General features: G+C 35.5%; 3 protein-coding genes across 18 annotated transcripts in view; 2 read left to right on the plus strand and 1 right to left on the minus strand.

Moving 5' to 3' along the window:
• pithd1 (PITH (C-terminal proteasome-interacting domain of thioredoxin-like) domain containing 1) overlaps positions 1 to 173 on the plus strand; it is an 8,285-nt gene extending 8,112 nt beyond the window's left edge. The window contains exon 6 of the mRNA NM_207074.1: positions 1 to 173. This exon is cut by the window's left edge and continues 118 nt beyond it. The gene's annotated coding sequence lies outside the window, so the exon portion shown is untranslated.
• ppt1 (palmitoyl-protein thioesterase 1 (ceroid-lipofuscinosis, neuronal 1, infantile)) overlaps positions 1 to 5,000 on the minus strand; it is an 847,627-nt gene that overhangs the window by 151,789 nt on the left and 690,838 nt on the right. The gene's annotated exons all lie outside the window — the stretch shown is intronic.
• lypla2 (lysophospholipase 2) overlaps positions 3,360 to 5,000 on the plus strand; it is an 18,992-nt gene continuing 17,351 nt past the window's right edge. For 9 of the 16 annotated variants that reach the window (XR_015515793.2, XR_015515794.2, XR_015515795.2 and 6 more), the window contains exon 1: positions 3,404 to 3,438. The gene's annotated coding sequence lies outside the window, so the exon portion shown is untranslated. 16 annotated transcript variants of the gene reach the window in all.

Genomic DNA, 5,000 nt, shown 5'->3' on the forward strand with positions numbered 1-5,000 from the left:
AGGCCCGCGCGTGCTGTGTGAAGCTATAGAGCTGTGCAAAACAGTGAGATAATGGACTGATGGGGATTTATGCACAAGGGTTTGTTTATCTGCAATTCTGCTAAAGTGCCGCTTAACATGAAGCGTAGTTACTTCATGTATGCTTATCATTCAATAAACTATTCTTCAGCTAACAGCAGATGAGCTGTGCAAGAAGTCTGTTCTTTAAAAAAGCATCTCTAAATCTGCTGCTAATATTGTTCTACTGAATGGTTTTATGTCGTAGGGAGTGCTTAAATGGCATTGCATGACATGACAGAGCATTTTGGGGCTTGAAAACTTTTGAAAACAGGATTTAAAATACTTATTTTTGAGAACAATGGCTGCGTCTGAAATCGCCTACTACTCAGGAGTACTGCATTTGAATTTAAACGAATTGAATGGAATTCGGACGTACAACATATGCCATTTAGTCATGGTCATGTGACCTACCTGCGTCAGTTGCGTCGCTTCACTCCCATTCATGAATTCTCTCGGGGCATCATGGGATAGTGCAGCCTGCATGGAATGCACACTTCAGAATCTTGCCGGAAGTAGTTGGCCATCTGAGTTCTAGTCATGGAAACCCTGGAAAAGTCATGGAATTTTGACGTGGCATTTTCCAGGAAAAGTTTTGGAAAAACCCACAAATTTTTGGAAAAGTCATGGAAAACAAATCGTCACCTTAGAATTATGAGGTTCTATCTGACATTTGTTAAAATTGAGTTATTGACATTCTTATTAAATGACAACTTATTTACATTATGGAATATTTTTTATGAGTTGCTTGCTTTTTAGGACTTTTTATTTAATAAACAAATGTTACACACATACTGTTTGCTATGGAATGTGAAAGTTTTAAAGCTCAATATCTTATTCATAGGCCCACATGGAATCTGCGCGTGCAGAATTCAGCAGATTTTTAGCCTATCATTAATTCTGTTTATTTACTTGAGTAAATGTGTAAATCTGAAGTTATTCAGTTTTTATTCAGTAATTTATTACTTTTTATTTAATATATTAAGGTCTAAGTTATGATACTCCGCTGGAAACTCCCAAAATAATTCCGCAGAAATCCTCAGATTTTTACCAAAATTCTCTGCAGAAATAGCAAAAAACGTCTGCAGATTCCGTCTGGCCCTGCTCATTCATTATCTCACTCATTCATAAGTCATTCAGAACGCAGACAGAACCTTAAAATTCCAAGGTGACGAGATATCTGTGTACTTGAATATAGGTTAATTGTCTTTACTTCTATTCTGTCCTTGGCCAATCACATACTCACATTATTAGTGCAATGTAGGCATTATCTAAATACATTTTCATTCATTCATTTTCTTTTCGGCTTAGTCGCTTTATTAATCTGGGGTCGCCACGGCGGAATGAACCGCCAACTTATCCAGCATATGTTTTTACACATCGTATGCCCTTCCAGCCACAACCTTTCACTGAGAAACACACACAATCATTCACGAACTCAAACACTACGGACAATTTTACGGCCAATTCACCTGTACCACATGTCTTTGGACTGTGGGGGAAACCAGAGCACCTGGAGGAAACCCACACCAACATGGGAAGAACATGCAAACTCCACACTGAATTGCCAACTGACCCAGCCGAGGCTAGGAACCAGCGACCTTCTTTCTGTGAGGCGAACGTGCTACCCACTCGCATCATAATGAACTAAATCAAGACGTGTGCGAGGCAGTGGCGCAGTAGGTAGTGCTGTCGCCTCACAGCAAGAAGGTCGCTAGTATGAACCTCGGCTCAGTTGGCATTTCTGTGTGGAGTTTGCATGTTCTCCCTGCCTTCGCATGGGTTTCCTCCGGGTGCTCCGGTTTCCCCCACTGTCCAAAGACATGCGGTGCAGGTGAATTGGGTAGGCTAAATTGTCTGTAGTGTATGAGTGTGTGTGAATGTGTGTGGATGTTTCCCAGAGATGGGTTGCGGCTGGAAGGGCATCCACTGCGTAAAAACATATGCTGGATAAGTTGGCGGTTCATTCCGCTGTGGCGACCCTGGATTAATAAAGGCACTAAGCCGACAAGAAAATGAATGAATGAATGAATGAATGAATGAATGAAAAGTTCCTGTAAAACCAAAAGACTATGCTGTTATATTTGATGCTATACCAAGTAAACGTTGTATCACTGTTGCGTAATTCCATATACAATGTGGACCAACAGCCAAGGACAAGTAATGATGTTTTATTTTTTGGTGATATTAACATTGTCAAAGATAAATGTAGTAATAGATATATTGGAAATGTATTAAAAAGTATCATATACTATCTTCAACAATCTTCTGGTCATCAACATTTGGAAACATTGAGTGGAAGAAAGTAAGGTCACCAACAAATATTTTTTTATAAATAATAAAGTAAGACAGGTATCTTTTTAAATTTTACGCAGAATTTATCCTGTAAAAGAGTTATTTGAACGGTTTGGAGTGGATAGAGAAAACTCTTGCGATTTATGTTGTGGTATTGTTAAAGGATCTGTTACTCATCAAAGATTTTTAGATTGACGTTTCTAACTTTATTTCAAGGACATTTTTTTTAATTTTTTTTTTTTAATTATGCATTAGTAATTTACTAATACAGCAAAAACAGGCAACAAACAAAAATTCCAAAGATAATTAAAATAAAAAACAAACAAAAAAAACAAAACAAAAGGAAGACATTCACAAGACGCCAAAAACAGATTCATAATAGCTTACAATAGACAGAGCTTTTACATTTTTTACAGCTTTGAGAGACTTCATTAACAGAATAATTTCGTTGACAAATATCTTGTAAAAAGGAGGAGATTTTGAAAGTTGACATTTGTGGATGAAGAATTTACCATTTAAAATAATAACATTAACAAAATTGTTAATTTGTTTATCACCATTTTCAAAATAATAAATAATTTATTTTGCATTCAATGTCATCAACATAATATTTTTAGCAGAATAATCAGAAAAACAGTCTTTCCAAAATAATTGCACACTCTGACAATCAACAAATAAGTGACATAAGGATTCCTCGCTGTTTTTACAAAATGAACATTCTTTCTCAATATCTAAAAATTTGGAAAGTAACACATTGGTTGGGTATATTTTATTTAAAATCTTTAAATGAATTTCTCTTACTTTATTTGAAATGCTAAATTTGTCAAGGACATTTGGTGCACAAATACAAATTGGGTTGTATGATGTCATATCTGCTTTAGTACAACTAAAACTAACTAGCGACCTTCTGCGCCACTGCTTCGCCCCTTTACAGGAACTTTACATTTTTTAATAACTTCTAATAAATAAGGAGGTTTCCGACATTCAAGCTCACGCGGGTGGACGAGCGCGATGGCGTCACGACGCAAGTCTCCGCCTCTCCTGCTGAAGGAGCGGAAGTTCCGTTGTGACCTGGGATAGCAAGCGGTGAGTCGATAAATTTGCAGCAGTGGGCCGCTGTTTAATTCTGCTTTTTTAAAATGCTTGAACCCTAAATTTATAGTTTACCCCCTGACCATGGCTTTATCGGTCGCTCTACAGGCGAGAGCTTGTCTTCGAGCAGCGCAGTAGTGGGATTAAACGCGGGGGTAGAGAGATTCTGATGGCTTCATCTATGAGGCTGTGGATTCATTGTGACAATAATACAGGCGAAACGGGATTAAGCTGCCTAACATGTCGCTCGAGTATTAATGAAACGACCTAGAGGATTTGTTATACACATATTCTGTTCTTGATTATGACAGAATGAGGGGAGATATTGAGCAAAGCTTCGGCCGTTAATCTATTGTTTTCTCAGCCTGTCCCTTCCTTCCCTTTCTGTATGAATGTATGATCGAGGGCTCATGTGAAGGATTATTTTACTGACGCATTGGAGATTATTAATGCTCACTTGTTATCATGCATCAGTAATTCATTGTTTCATTAAAACTACTCATGATGCTGCATTAAATGATTGTTCTGTTATTTCATGGAGATGTCAGTGGCATTTAGTGATGTGTAATAATATTACAGCAGGTAAGCTGACACATAAATCCTTGACATGGGAGATGACCGTATTGAAGTTTTGTTACAAGGGACAGTTCACTCAAATATGAAATCATGTCAACATTTAATCTTCTTTTAGGTATTTCAATCCAATTTGTGTTCTGCTAAACACAAAAGTAGATGATTTGATGAATGTTGGAAACCTGTAACCATTGACTAACATAGTATTTGTTTTTTCTGCTATACAAGTCAATGGTTACAGGTTTTCTGTTTTTATTTCAGTAATAATTAATTTTTTTTAGAAATAATTTTAAAGTAATAATTTATTTATTCCAAACCCGTTTGAGTTTCTTTATTCTGCTAAACACAAAATTAGATATTTTGATGAATGCTGGAAATCTGTAGCCATTCACTTCCATTGTATTCGTTTTTTTTTTTACTATAGAAGTCAATGGTTACAGGTTTTCTGTTATTTTAGTAATAATTACTAAATAATAATTACTTTATCCAAACCTGTTTGAGTTTCTTCTGCTAAACTTAAAACTATGTATTTTTGTTGAACTCTGGAAATCTGTAACCATTGACTTCCATTGTATTTGTTTTTTTTACTATAGAAGTCAATGGTTACAGGTTTTCTGTTATCCAGTATTCATTTTAAGTTTTACTTTGATAATTTCAGTAATATTTTTTTTAAGTTATAATGAACGCTGGAAACCTGTAACCATTGACTTCCATTGTATTGTTTTTTCTGCTATAGAAGTCTATTATACCAGGTTTTTTGTTTATTTTTAGCAATAGTTTAAAGTTTTATTTTAATAATTTTTAAGTTATGATTTACTTATTTTAAACCTGTTGGAGTTTCTTTTTTCTGCGAAACTCAAAAGTTGATATTTTGACGAATGCTAGAAACCTGTAACCATTGACTTCCATAGTATTTGTTTTTTTCTACTATAGAAATCAATGGTAACAGGTTTTCTGTTTTTCAGTGATCATTTTAAGTTTTA

The sequence above is a fragment of the Danio rerio genome, chromosome 19 (genome assembly GCF_052040795.2).
Source record: "Danio rerio strain M-AB ecotype USA chromosome 19, GRCz13ab, whole genome shotgun sequence".
Lineage (NCBI taxonomy): Eukaryota > Metazoa > Chordata > Actinopteri > Cypriniformes > Danionidae > Danio > Danio rerio.